Source organism: Meriones unguiculatus, chromosome 3 (assembly GCF_030254825.1).
Source record: "Meriones unguiculatus strain TT.TT164.6M chromosome 3, Bangor_MerUng_6.1, whole genome shotgun sequence".
NCBI classification, from domain to species: Eukaryota; Metazoa; Chordata; class Mammalia; order Rodentia; family Muridae; genus Meriones; species Meriones unguiculatus.
In genome coordinates, this window is record NC_083351.1 from 140,752,140 (window position 1) to 140,767,746 (window position 15,607).

Genomic DNA, 15,607 nt, shown 5'->3' on the forward strand with positions numbered 1-15,607 from the left:
GATCCTGATTCATGATGTCTATCTGCAGGTGCAGCTTAGAAGCCCTGCTATTTCGAAACGACCGGTTCTTTGGGCTCAGGACTCGTGGAGGGCAGGAGTGGGGGGGAGGTGACCCCTTGTGATCCACTCGTGAACCCCCTATTTCAGTGGTCCGCCCTTCTGGTGCATTGTAGAAGGTGAAATTTGGCCAAATGGCGCGCAACCTCCTTGGCCTAATGGTTCAGAGGAGGTTGTGTTTTATAGCTCAGTCATGACCAAGCAGGAATAAGCATCACAGTACTCAGCCTGTCACTTAGCGACCCCATCCCCACCCTCGAGACAGCCCAGGTTTCCATTGTTATTGGGACGATACAACTCCAGGGCTGCAGATTTAAACCTGCTGAGTTGCTGGCGGAGAACGAGGACGACGTTGCTGGAAGGCTCCAGCCCCAGGTTGCCACCTTTCAGGGTCAACCTGCTTCATGCCTGCAAAAGCGCCTCAGAGTTTGGAACTATCTGTTTAAAGACGGAGTTGAGAAAACAGAGTATAGGAGACACTCTTAACTGAAAGCCGGGGCTGGCGTGTCCCTTGTAACTAGATAACTCACCACCAGATGAGAAAGAGACATTAGCCCCGTAGTTTTGACGTGGGGCTGGAAGGCTTGGAGCGTGACAGGTGTTTTCTCAGCGTTTGGGTCTCACAGGAGAAAAGAGACGTTTTTAGACGCCGGCGGTAGCGGCGGGGGGGGGGGGGGGGGGTTTGTATGACTATGTCTTTCAAGTTCTTGGACGTTCTCTGGTGGAAAATTAGATTGAGTTTTGGAGGTAAGTGATTGTGTTTTGGAGGCAAGTGATTTTCTTTTTCCAGTTTCTTTAATTGATAGTCCTATTACCGTGCTCTGCTTTTAAAAGTGTATCGCGGTATAAATTCCATAGAGGATAGCAGGCGAATCTGAATTGCACATCTTTGAATGTTGGAGTATGAACAAATATTATATCTATCTCCTTATAGATCAAGACATATAAAGCTGTTATTTATTTATTTTTTTACTGGTGATATTTCAGGCTAAATCTTACACAGTGCGGGGTGTCAATTTTCACATCAGCTTGAGGAAAGGAAGAAACAGTTTAAGAGAGCAGAGCCAGGTTAAGCCCTAAACACAGTTTAGTATGATTCTTGATACTTTGCCCTTTTAAATCAGTCAAAGAAAGTGAAAACCCTAATGGTGTGTGTGTGTGTCTTTAGGACCGGGCTGCCGGGCACGCTGTGTGTGCATAATTGAAGTGGCCTATCTCCTTTCCACAGTGGAGTTGGATTTCATTGAAAGAGGAGTTTCCCCTCCCAAGCCCAGGCCCTGTTATGCACACAGGTATTTGTGTGTGTGTATGTGTGGGGGAGTCGAAGTGCCCTCCCCTTTTCCCTCACAGTCTTTTTGAAATGTAAATGGCCACGTTTGCAAACTGGGAGTCGGGGACCATAACAGATGGTTCTGCACACAGTTGCCCAGTGAACAAAGATTCCTGGGCTAATATAGCAATAATGTGTTTCTTAGTGTGAGCCACATCCCGTGGGGATTCTTATCGGGAGACAATCGCATCTCCCGTCAGGGGCCCATTGTCTCTGGCAACATCCTCATTGGGAGGGCTTTGTTTTTCGGTTTTGTTCCATTGGTGATTAAATTTCCCACAGGCTTTTTTTTTTTTCTTTTTCTTTTTTCATTTTTTCTTTCTGAGCAGTCAGGAGTTTTACCTTTTCAGAAAAAAACGTCCCCTTGGGTAGGCGAGTTCATAAACAAACTTTGCTACTGGGCTTCCTCAGTTCTGGGCCTCCTTGAATTAGGCTGTCTAGAGAATTTACATCCTTAATAAGGCTCAGGGCATGAGCTCCCGGACACAGGTTCTTAGCAAGGAATTTCTCGGCCTGCAGCCTTGACTATTTGAAGACCGTGTTACTGGGCAGGAAATATGGCTCAGAAGCCAGGCTCCTAGCTCCCTACCCCAGCTCCTGCCTTAGCTGCTAAAGGTGAACTCCATCATAAAGCTGGACTCGATCACAGACTGCGTCAAGACAGCTGGGTCACGTTTTCAGTGATTTTTTTTTCCCTCTTTCTCATATCGGTGGGAGCAGGCTGCATGCCTTACTGTGGGTTTAGGGAGGGTCGGGAGGGGAAACAGCAAAGTTCAAGGATTAATTTTCTACCAGCAGGCAGAGGCAAGGCTAACTTCCTATCGTGTTGCCTTTCTAGCTCATTTTCCTGGGGCAGTAAAGCCTGACCAGTGGGCCAAGAGGCCCAGCTTCCTAGCTGGAAGTCCTTGGGTGGAGTCCCATGTCTGTCACTTGTTGCTGAGCGACCTCGGGCAAGCCGCTTTTCCTGTCCTTATGTTTCCCGACATTTTCTTTGAAAGATACCTCCTCGAATATAACAACAAAGCAACCAAGGGGATATTGTTGAAACATCTGTAAAACAGGACGTTGAATAACGTCTCGCTTTGTAGGCTTGCCGGAGGATTTACTAAGCGAATATGTTTTAAAACGGGTAGAATTGGTGAAGTGGTTGAAGCATTTGTCGGATGAGTGTGAGGATGGGAATTTGGATCTTTAGAGGCCGCCATGGCCCATCTGAAGTTCCAGCATTGGGGGCCTCGTGCAAACTGGCTTGTTAGACTGGACCACAGTAGCAACTCTGGGTTCAGTTTCCAGACACTGCCTCAAAGAGTAAGATGGGGCAGGGGTGATCCAGGAAGACTCCTGATGTCAGTGTTGGTGCTCCATGTACACACACACACACACACACATACACACACACACACATGCACGAGTAAACGCACACATACATGTATTCACACAAACAACAAATACACACACAGTCTACGTTTACATGTTAAGAAAGTACTTAGAACAGCACCTGGTACTGTTTGAGTGATGGTATCATGGTTACTATTTATGCTACCATTGCTGTTATTCTTGCTGTTATCATCATTGCTACCCCTGTTGGTGCTGTTGCTAATAGCAACTGAATGTGATTTTGCTCTGTTTTGGTTTCACTCTTTCATTATTTTATTTATTGTTTACTTATGCCCCGGTACCAGGAATTGGGCAAGTGCTCTCTCGCTGACCTAACAGCCCAACCTTTATTTTGATGTTCTCAGACGGAGGCTTGCTAAGTAGTCTGGGCTGACCTTGAACTCTGGGCCCTCCTGAGATTATAGGCCTATGCCATCAATGCCTGGCACTAAGCCTAAGTATGAAAGAAAGTCTTCAGAACCACAAGATTCTTGCATACACAATATAATTCAGTTATCTACTGGCTTCACTTCATATCTCACTATATTTTAATTTATTTACTTATGCTGGGGGTCAGATTCAAGTCTAGGCTGGAGTTGGCACTATTTCAGTCCACTAATGCTGGATGCATGGGCTAGAGATCAAGTAGATGCTACATGCCAGCCTTGTTTGATTTTAGGGTCACAGGAGAGCCTGTGATTGCTTACTTGTGAGATGATCTCATAGGCCATCAGGGCTTAGAGAATTACCCTTGATATTAGGTCGAACTTTGAACTTTAACATGTAGTTTTGTTACTAAACCTCAAGAAGAATCTTCAGTGCCTGTCCTGAAGACAGTCCAGTACATTTAACTAGAGCCTGGCATGGTATTGGCTTATTTTGATACCCTGAACCCATTTCTTTTGTGCTAGTGTTGATGCTTGTTTTCAGGTAGATGGTTCTAATAGGCCTGGTTCTCCTCTCCTGTTTGTCTGTCCACCCACAACAATAGCAGTCTGTTCCAAATCTTTTTTTTTTTTTTCTCTTAAGGACCAGACACTTTTTGAAGGACCAGATGTCCCTTCAGAAGGGTTCCTCTTGATTTGGATTGGGAACTGGTTTCCAGGCCTTTAAAAGGGAGGGGCTGAAGATTTCAGCCCAACTCAGTCATCTTAATCTGAAAAGTTTCTGGATCTCTCTAACTTGAGTCATAGCATGCCCATGGGTTTTGGGTGATGAGTACAGTTGTATTGGTAACCTAAGCCATGTTTCACGTGAGTGGGAACTCCACTTTCCTATGCCCACAGGGAATTGCTTTTTCATTCCACATTTATTCAGATCTGATTCTGCAGATGAAATGCACTGAGGGTGCCTTAGCACTCTGATCCTGGAAGGTGGCTTGGCAGTAGGGGAAATTTATGAGTAGCTTTTGAACTAATTGAGAATTTGGTGGCCAGTAACTACGACACTGGTGGTGATGTGCTGTAAGTTGTATAGTCACTCAAGCTCTCTGCTTCCGTAAGGACTCTTCAATCCCTTAAAAAAAAAAAAATTGTAGTGAAGATTAGGTTTGCAAGTGTTTCTCCAGATTTCCTTATGAGATGAGGAAAAGGGAAAAAGCCTTTCTTGGCTGATGGGGAAAGTAGATGTTTAGACCAGAGCAGGCAGCGTCTTTCTCACAATGATGTTTAAATAGTCTGTCTTGTTTGTATACAAGGACTGGTGTGGCACAATGCTGTCACGTGGTAGAAGAACAGTGAAGTCCCAGAGATTTGGGGAAAGGGGAAGTGGACTAGGAGGGGGAGCTGACTCTTCTTGCTTCAGCGTCTCCCTGGAAACTGATTGTATCAAACAAACTCTAGAAGGGCAGACAGAGCTTTGGCCACCAAGAGGAGGGGGGAGGGGAAACATTTGCTTCCAGCAACTAGAGCTCTGAGCACCCTGCTTCAGTGACGGATGACAAAGGACCTATAATGTCCACATCTGGCTTTGACTTCATGGGTGGCAGTCAGTGCTAGGTGGGACAAGGCAGCTCTTGAAGTACTGGGAATTGTGAGGATTTTTTTTTCTCTTTCATTCATTAGATGGCCTTCAGACAGGATGCATCCTTCTAAGGATGCTAGCACTGTTGGGATGAGACATTATAGTTATGGAATATTTACTATGTATTGACATTGGGTAATTTTTTTTTTTTATGAGACAGAGCCTTTCTATGTAGCTCTGGCTGGCTTGGAACTTGCTATGTGGCCTAGGCTGGTCTTGAACTCACAGAGATCTGCCTGCTTTTTGCCTCCCAAGTCGTGGGTTAAAGGTGTGTATCACTGCACCAAGCAGAGGGCAAATTCTATGTTTGTGTGGTAAGTACTGTTGTTATCTCCACTTACAGATGATGAATTGAGGCTTTGACAGATTAAAAGTCTTGCCCAAAAAATAAATGGTAAATGTCAGAGGCAGGACAGTAAAGGGAGCCTTTGCATAGGAGCCTTTCTTGGATTTCACAAATAAATGTATGCATTATATATTAGTATATACGGTATCTATGTTAATATTAATACATGATATGACAAAAACATATTAACATGTGTTATAGATAAGGATATGTTACATGTGTATATATGTGCACATATGTATTTATACTATATGTGTTAGTACATGTACATGCACATATATTACAAACATGTTTCCAGTTATCCAAAATTTATAGATGAGGCCACTGGGCTTGTAGGAGTTGGGAGAGGGTCTTTCAGTCAGCTTAATTCTATAGCCCTTGCCATCTGATTCCTTATATTTCTCTCGCTTAGGGCCCACCCTGTATCTCCCGTAAGGTCTGTGCTTCACAGGGTCTTCTCTCGTGGGGACACCATATGGATTCAGGAGCTGCAGCCACCCAGACCGGCCTTATTTCCTGTGGCTCGTCCTTTTCTTCTTCAGGACTCAGGGTTGGTCTCACGTGGACAGGCCGTCTCACTGTTCCCTGGTGGATGGTGCTACTGAGGCAGATAGGCTAGAGGAATGAGGGTGCTCCCCTGGCTTTCTTGCCTTCAGACCTAACATGTCAAGGGTATGGAGATGGATTCAGAAGTGTTCCATGTCTGCTAATAGAGGTCGTGGCTCTCCTAACACCTTTATCTTCAGTGCTGGTATGCCATGGGCATGAATGAGTGCGCAGTCTGCAAGTACGAATAGCATTTGTGAATGGAGAAGGGGCACTGTCCATTACCCTCACACTCCTAGACAATTCAGCTGGAAAAAGAACACCTGTATGGTCTGTGTGCTGTGTTCTTCAAATGGGATTGTGTGGGGTGTTGGGGAAGGGGAATGTCTTTTGTCACTACTGGCATATCCCAGCACCGGTGACACTGGTTTTGAACTCAGGTCCTTGGGTCTCAGCCTTTGGAGTGCTGGCTAGGTTTATAGGCATGTGCCACCTTGCCCAGATGATTTTTGACTAAGTTATTCTTGCTGAAACTGTTTTTTTTTTTTAATGCATAGTTCACTGCTTTTGAGAGTTAAAAAAAATGCAATGCAATTTTTGTAATTCATTTCCTCCCGTGTTCTTAAGGATATGTGTGATTACGTTACAATCAAAGAAAGGTATCTGATGTGTATTCCATATAGGGAAGCTTAGGGTGGGATAAAGGATGACTTCAGTGCAACTAAATGAAAGGCGACTAGAACTTTACTGTTAAGTGACTGATAATGATAATGGTAGCTGAAGTGGAAGGGTTATCAGATAATACAGAGGAAGTAATAGTTCTTTTTAAGAAGAATGACGTAATATTGGCAAGGTTTCTGCGAGGACATGAGATGTTATATCTGTCTCTTTGTGCATGGTGGAATGACCTAATGGAATTCAGATCTGCTGTGGAAAAACTCTGTCTGCAGAATGGAGAACAACACACCCAAAGAGATCTTCTAGTGCATTGGACCCTGACAGGCCACCTTGAGGAGCCCGAGGAATCACCTTTGACATCAGGGAAAAGGCAGTGTGACCTGGTCTTATGCCATACACCTACACAATCACTCGGCACATATCTTTCCCACTATACTTAAACTGCCAGCAAAACGCTATGTTTGTATCTACACTGAGCTGTAAAGAGTGAACCGGTAAGCCAGCAGGGGAGGCTGGCCAACTTGTGCTTTACAGTCTTTTCAGTAGTTACTGTGGCCAGCTACTGTGAGATGCAATTTGTCCTTCTGGTCAACCTGACGCGTGAGGCACAGACCCCACCATTACCTAACTACCTTTATGTAGCTACGTTATAGGAGGCCAAGTTCGAACCCACCCACACTTGCTTTTTGAGTTAAGATTCAGGGTCAGAAGGATTGTGGCTTTTTCATTGCCACAACTCAACACTTTTGGAAAAAAAAAATTCCCCAGTCTCATTTGTGATCATGTGCATTAGTACCAAGTGAGACACTGACGTTCTATTTATTTCAATGACTACATTGCTTTCCCCCCCCCTTCCTTACAAAACATTTCCAGCAAGTGATACTCAGTTATTTAATTTCAGTTGAATAATTTCTTCAAATCAAAACAGCAAACACTCAATGATTTAAAATATAAAATTAATTAGTAGGGATGTCTGGTCAGCACTCATTTGTGAGTATTCCTTATTATAACTATAGTTAAAAAAAAATAAAGTCAGCATCAATAGGTGAAAGTATGATTTAAACATTCTTTTCCTGAGAGAAATTTCCTGAGTTCCGGTGGTATGCCAGGCCCAGAGCCAGGACCCAGTGTCACACAATGCAGAATATACATAGTTCCTTCCCTCAGGAAAATCACACTGAGAGAAATAAGCCTAATTACAAGTTAGGCTATATGTGCTAAAGATGAAGAGCAGGTTGGGTCTGGTGATGTATCCCTATAAGCCTATAATGTTAGCATTTGGGAGGCTGAGGCAGGAGGATTAGGAGTTTGAAACTATTTGGTAAGACTATTTCAAAATGAAGGAATGAACAAACAAACAAACAAACAAACAAATGTCTGTATGTATGTTGTGTGGGAAGCCTAAGGTGAAAGGATTCTTTCTATAGATGAGGGCTCTTAGTGAAGCTAAAATTTAAGCCAAGAACATTGCAGGAGTCTAAGCAGGAGTGTTAGATTGATGCTGGTTTGTGGCTTTTATTATAATTTGTTTATCTGGGACTATAGCTAAGTGATAGAGCACTTGTCTAGTGTGTGTGAGGCCCTAGGTTTAACCTCCAGTACTAACATGCGTGCGCACATGCACACACACACACGCACACACACACACACACAGACACACACACACACACACGGTAGGATAGAATACTCTTCAAGTTCTACATGTAGGTGAGTATTTGTGTATGGGGAAAGACAGGGAGCAAGGAGCTGTTAAATATGCTTATAGGTCCCCCCCCTTCCTTTTGGTTGGGTACTGAACACCAGAAGGGTTCTACCACCGAACTATAACCCCAGCCTCCACGAATATACTTGTGGGTTCCTCAGAGGGTCAGCAGCGTGGTCATCCAGACCCTTTAGAAAGTTAGAGCTTGTTTTCTAGGAGAAATGTCAGGGAAGACCTTGAGATTTACATCTCAGGAATTAGAGATTAAAGCTCTCAGGCAAAATGGAACTTGGGGAGCCTGCCCCGTGCTCAGGTATGAGAAGAAACTGGAAGAAATCTGCTTGCTTTTCCAAGTGCAAGCAGAGTGATTTTGTACAAGCTGCCAGGAGGTAACTCACAGACACCCTCTGATTTGGGATGCTCTCTGGAAGCCCCATCAACTGCCGGCTCTCTCCTTATGGTCCAATGTGGATGTGGGACTCAATCACAACACCACCTTTCCAGGAAAGTGGAATGGAGGAATGGGAACTGAAGACTACAATTGTCTCCTTGAAAGATGCTTTCTAGAAAACTCTTTCTGAACACACCTGCTTCATTATTGCTCAGAACAAAAGTACCTTGGCTGCTGCTGGAGAATGGACTTCCCCCCTCCTTCCTTCTTCCTCCTCTGCCTCCTCCTCCTCCTCCTTAGTATCATCCATCCTGTACAAAGAATCTATGTCCCAATCCTGAAGAAAGGAGAGAATGCCTCTGGGATGTCCCTTCCTCACTTCTCTAGGGACAAAACCTTTAGGACCTTCAACATGCCTGGGTGACATTCTCTCCAGTTGGCAAAGCTGACAAATCCCTTCCTTCCCAGTGCACATTCTACCCAGAGCATTCATCTCTCAGAAAAGTTTCCGTATGTTACCATAATTCAGTATCTGTTTTATGGGACCTGCCTCATGTGATAAGCCCCAGAGCTTCCATGGCCAAGGATCAGAACTCTTCATCACCATTCTGGCCCCTCCTCACTTCGTTAGCTAGGCAGGTTAGCCACAACATCCACACCACAGAAGGTCTGTGCCCAGACATCGAGTGTTGCTTGATTGGTACTTGGACTCTGTGGAGACGGAGAAAGTAAAGCTGTTTCTGCACTAACAGGAAGCCAAGTGTTTCTATTTTTTTGTTTTAAAGAATGATTTAAAAAAACAGTTCACCCATTTGTGACCCAGAGACAGTCAGTGATTGGATACTTGGAACGTGATCCCTGTTGGAGGAGTCATTTGAAGAGTAGCCTTCCCTGGAGGTTGGCCTTGAGTAGCCCTCCCAGAGCTGAGTTTTTGGCTAGAGCTGGTGACAAGTGTCTTTCCTTTAGCCATGTGTAGTCATGTCCCAGGATGTTTAACCTCCCCTCCTCCCACTTTTTAAACCTCCAAGCAACATTCAAAAGCCCTTCCCTCACCTGTTCCAGATGTCCAGCTAGTTCTTACTTCTTAACAGGAAAGGAAGCCTGGAGTACTCCTGTTTGCAAGGTACTCAGCATGAAAAGGCATGGAAGGGTATGAAATGGCCTCTATGTGTGTCTGTGCACACACACATGTGAGATGAGTGCATTTGTGTGTTTGTGTGTGTGTTTACAAGGTAGGTGTTCTCACAGGAACAATACCCTCGTACAATTAAACCATGATGGCTGTGACCACTGCACAGCGTAGGGTGCCCTCAGAGAAGCAGCCTCCTCTCGCCTTTCCCTTTGGGAACTGGGAAAACAAATGGCTGTGGAGCTGAAGTTGTCATTGGCAGACAGATGTGGTTATCGCCTGCTTCCTAAGGGACCTTTTAAGTTGTCATAAGTGGGAGGGGTCGGTGACAAGTGAAAGCCTGACTCATCCTGTTGCGAAAAAGTTGATGGAACGTGATAAGGTACTGTGACCCACCTAGCCCAGGGTGAGAGTTAATAATAATAGAAATGTTAATGAAAGCTGACCCCCTCCTAGGCCATTTCTCATGTCCTGGTGACAGTATAGATGCCTGAGCTAATGAGATGATGAATGTAAATTTGTAACATCTGGTGCAATGCTTCTCCATCAAGCAGTTTTGTGCATATCTTACAGATGGGAAAATTGGAGCACAGAAATGTTAGTTGATTTGACTGAAACAACATAGCTAGCAAAATGGCAGACTTGAGATTTAAACCTCAGCCAGTCTAGTTCCAGAGTTGGGGCTATATTCTATAAGGAGACCCCAGCCACAGACATCAGTGGCTGATCTGCCCCTCCCTGCTCTGGCTCAGCACTCTTCCAGAGATGCTGTTTACTGAGCATCTCTGCAAAGCAGTGTCGGTTGCTAGGAAACAGTTCCACCTATCTGGTACCCAGGCACATTCTCTTCAACTGAAGCCCTTTCATCGCCTTTTGAAAGATAACATTTGTCAGGAGAGTGGTTAGGACTTGAAGGAAAAGCCCTTACAGGAGTAGAATGGAGCAAGCCAACGGGTGAAGCTCTTTCTACCCTCTTCTTCACTCGTTCCTCCCCAGTCTCTCCCCTTCACTGGACCCTTACTTCATCTCTGGATTTGGATAGTCCTGGATACTACATAGAAACAAAACAATTAACAAGACAGAGAAAAGCTCATGGGTTCAGTGTGTGTTAGTCTTCCTTCGTGTGGCATCCAGGTTAGACCTGGGTCACACATCTACTTCCCCTGTGTCCTGCTTCAAGGCTTTTTATTGGTCCTGTCTCTGTAAGTTTCATTCCTGTTGAGTTGGGTGGGCAGGTTGGTCAGGATCCTGTGTGGCTCCTTAACTCCTACCTGGCGCCTTGCAACAGTCCTTTTGCCCATGGCACCTCAAGACTGTAGCTCCCCTTTTCAAACACTCCCTGGTGTTCTGAACAAATACACTGGCATTGCATTTATGTTTGAAATGTGAATTGTGCACATGCACAATTTCCTAAGGTCTTACACATGGGAGATAAATGTTCCACCATTAAGTTTTTCCTACAGCCTTTTTGTGAGTTTTTTTTTAATGTGTGTGTATAATATATGTACACATAATAGTATATATATATATATACACACACGTACATATTTTAAATGTTTCTACACTATATAGTATATATATGTGTGTGTGTATGTATGTATATGTATATACACACACACACACACATATATACATACATACTTGGGACCTCTGGAAGCGTGGTCAGTGCTCTTAACTGCAGAGTCATCTCTCCACCCCTATGTGAGCTTTTGATTAGCATTTTGTGTTTATTACTTTCCTCATCCCTGTGAAAAAAAAAAATACCAGGAAGAAGTACCTTCATGAAGGAGAGGTTTGTTCTGGCTCTGGGATCGGAAGGGGATACTCCATCATGATGGAAAAAGCATGGCTTTAGAACATAGGATATCGGGTTATATCACACTAGTGGTGGAAAGCAGAGAGATCACGTGAGAACGGCTGAGGACATACTCCATAAGGTCCACCCCCCAGTGACTCACTTACTCAGGCTCTTTCTCCTAAAGGCTCCACAGCCTACGAAAACAGCGCCACCAGCTGGAGACTAAATGTTCAAACACCCGAGCCTGTGTGGAGTGGTTCACACTCAAGACTATAGTGCACTTCATCATGCCACCAAAGGGCAGTGGTGAGACACAGAACAGGCTGGAAGAGAGAGAGAGACGGCAGCCAGAGAGGCCATCACCCTACTTATGTTCTGGACGCCATTTGGCTTTGGGGGTCAGTGAGAAGTCTGATTTCCCCAGATCTGTCTGCATCTTGTCTGTGTTTCCATAATGGACCACCTTGTCTTTCCTAACATCCTCCCTTTGTGTGTCTTTGTCATCCTCACATGCATTGTTTTAGACTGAAATTCTACATTAGTCAGCTCTGGCCATTGTCGGTGCTCTTGTTTTTGCTTGGGGGTTGGTCTCAAAACTGGGTGTTCCCATGCCTATGTGGGCATCTGCTTCCCAGTGGCCTGGTGCATCCTAAAGCTGGTTTGTTGATGTGCTGGGACACCAACTTTTCCCTGCTGTTTGGAGTTTTGAGTTGGATGATATATTGGTAGCTCAATTTCTTATTTGAGATTCTACTGTAGAATATGCATATTTAGCAAATTTTCCCTTGGATTTTTTTTTTTTTTTTTTTTTTTTTGTCTGTGAGTCTGTTAGTATCTTTATGGTTGTTCAACAAAAGTTCCACTGGAATTGGCTTCACAGAACTAGAAAGCCTCCCAGCTCCCTTCAGGCCATGCTGATGCAGCTATACCAGTGATACTGAAGGGGACCTGGATTCCCTCAGCTGTTCCAATGGGCTGTGCTTTGTGTGGCTTCGTGTAGCTTTCTATAATGCCGTTTTACTCCAGCCTAAGAAGACCAATGAGTTCTGGCTTAGATGGGAGGGGGGGTCAAGTCTTTACACCCTCTTTACATGCCTTGGGCAGAGAAATGAGTCCAGGGGAGTGGAGTTGATGAGCCCAGGCCAATCAGACTCTAGTCTAGTCCGTCCCTATTAAAGGGCTTGGCTGCTACCCAACACAGAAGCAGGGAGACCCTTTCAGGACAATCTGGGAACTTGTGGTAGAAGGATGCAAGGAGTGGATGAGGAAGAAGCCAAGATGACCTATCATTAACATTTTAATTAAAATGCAACAGAGGGCTCAGGAGAGAGCATAGGTGGCAAAGTGCTGACTGTGAAGGATTAGGACCTGACTCCCAGAACCCACATAAAAAGCCAGGCATGAGGTGCTTGCAATCCCAGTGCTGTGGAGGTGGAGACAGAAGTCTCCTTAGAACTCACTGACCAGCCTAGCTTAGTTAAGGTGAGTTCCATGTTATTCAGAGACCCCGAGGTTATCCTCTGTGTTCCACACACATGTATGCATGTGTACCCTCTTGTATGGGTGTACACATGCATACACACACATAAAATAAACACAAAAAAGAATAATGCCATAATATATAGAAACATATTTTGTGGGTGATACAGAAGGAAGGAAAAAATAAGGAAAAACAAAACAAAAAACCAAAAAACCCTGTGACTACTACTTCCTTAAGGAGAACATAGGATTATAATCCTTGACTGCTTTAAAAAGAGCCATCAATAAATTGTTTTATTCCTTTTTTTTTTTTTTTTTTTGTTCCCAGACAGGGTCTCACCAGCCTGTAACTTTTGTATTCTTCCTCCCTCAGCCTTCCAAGTGCAGGGCTTATAGATGTGTGTCTCCCCGCCTAGCTTTATCTCTGTTTTGTGACACTTAAAAAACAAAACAAAACAACAAAGCAAAAACCCAAAACAAAAACACTGTCAGTTTGGGAGGTGCATTGATTTTAACTGTTGATTAAGAAAACAAAATGTTGATACCTTAAGAGCTTCAACTCTTTTGTGTGTATGTGTGAATTGTATCATTAATAAAATATATTTAATTCTGTTTGGTGCTGACTTTAGGAAGGTTCCTGTGTGATGATTACATTTAAAAAATTTATTTATATTTCTAAAAATAAATTATAGTTTATTCATTTTGTATCCCAGCTGTAACTCTCCCTCATCCCCTTCCAATTCCACCCTCCCTCCCTTATCTCCTTCCATGACCCTCTCCAAGTCCACTGATAGGGGAGGTCCTCCTCCAATCTGACCCTAGCCTATCAGATCTCATCAGGACTGGCTGCATTGTCTTCCTCTGTGGCCTGGTAAGGCTGCTCCCCCTGGGGGAGGTGATCAAAGAGCCAGCCTGCCGAGTTCATGTCAGAGACAGTCCCTGTTCCCATTACTAGGAAACCACTTGGAGACTGAGCTGCCATGGGCTACATCTGTGCAGGGGTTCTTTCTAGTATTTATGGGAAGGTGCTTTGCACTGAATTGTAAGATGGCCGGTTTTAAAGAGCCTTAGACGTACTAGCCAATTCCAGTGGCTGATTTGTGTTTCTCCTGACTACTTCACATTCCCAAGAAGCCTTCAGAGAGCAAAGTGCTCAGTCACTCCTCCCTGGACCCTGGATCCAGAGCATGCCAGCTCAGCCCAAGCACTCCCCAGGCATGCAGCCGGCTAAAAGTGGACATAGCGGCTGTCATCCACTGATCCTCTGTGTTGAGTGACCCAGATTGGCAGAGCGCAGCTGGGGCCCAATGCGGAGAGAGTACGGGAAAGAGAAGGGTAAAAATAAAACTGGACATGGGGCTTAGCTGGAGTCGGGATCCGCAGAAGTTCCCTGGGTACTTGGCTAGCCCTTGATCACAGTTTTCCTTCTTTTTGCAGGGAAAAAATAGTGGTGTTAAGTAGAAATGATTGTCTTCTAGGTTTCTTAGAGTTGCAGAATAGATTTATCTATCAGCAGAGTGGTTTGCGTTGGGTGGGGATAGAGTTTTGAAAGGTGAACATTTTCCTTTCATGAGTTTCTTATTTAACATTGAGACTGTTTTCCCCAAAGTGTACCTTTTGGATAATAGAATGAAGTGAACTTTTCACTATGATTCTTAAGATAGTTAAATTAGTAATCTTAAAAAAAAAATCTGAGTGACAGTCTTTAGGTATAATGTCAGGTTATCCATCAACAGTAATATTTTAGTCCCTGCCACACACTGTTATTTTGACATTTATATTTTTAAAGTGCTTATTTGCTCAGTTAGAGGTTCCTGTCTTTGTTATTGAAATGTTGAGATTTTTTTTTTTTTTGGCATTGAACCAACTTTTTTTTTTTTTTTAAGTGCAAAGTAGATTCCATGTCATGCTTTCTCCTCAGTTACTGATAGCTTTGAACCATATGAGAACCCTCCCCAATGCTGGGTGGTTTTTAATGTAATCATGTCTCTGTGATCCGTAGACTGAAAATTAAATCTCCAAATAGTCTTTGCTTTGCAAGAGCAATTAAAAAGTGTATTATGTATTTGTGTTTAAAAATATATGGGAAATGTAGCTACAAATTTTTTGAAAGATAAAATACTCTAAGGGATATGATACTTCTGGTAATAGCTTTTATGCTATGTTTGTGTGAGTATGCTGATTTGGAATGAGTGGTTTTCAAATAATTCATTCAAACTATTATTTATATAAATTATCAAGGGACTTCTGATTGTTTTGTGTATCTTTTTAGTTGCAGAAATTTCCTGGAATTACGTAATGGTGATGGCTGGTTATTTATTTACAATACTTACAGAAGAATACCCCAAATTGAATAGTATATTTTAAAAGGGTAAATTTAATTCTATATGAATTAACTTTGCTAAAAATCTGCTATGAGCTGCTAATACTCTGAGCAGTATTCTCAGATCTAAAGCCAGGTAAAGGATCACGTTCAATGACAATGTCTAGGCATATGTTAGACAGCTCTCGATACAACAGTGCAGTGGAGCAAGTTCCCCAGAGCCTTTCTGGCAGATGGCGAGAGCATACTTTATTTGCAGGGTCAGCTGTAGTGGCTTTGTCCAACACTAGGCTGGCCTCACTTGGTTCCAGGCTATGGGCTGGCTTCAAATTGGCTTCATGTGTCTGTTCTCTTTGGACAGAGCCAACCTGGGAGATATGTTCTCAGTAGGGCAAATGAATGACAGGTGCAGCAGAGCCCAGCCAAAAC

General features: G+C 43.7%; 1 protein-coding gene across 22 annotated transcripts in view; it reads left to right on the plus strand.

Annotated features, from left to right (window-relative positions):
* The window catches only part of Limch1 (LIM and calponin homology domains 1), a 313,519-nt gene that overhangs the window by 1,050 nt on the left and 296,862 nt on the right, over positions 1 to 15,607 (plus strand). The window lies entirely within an intron of this gene.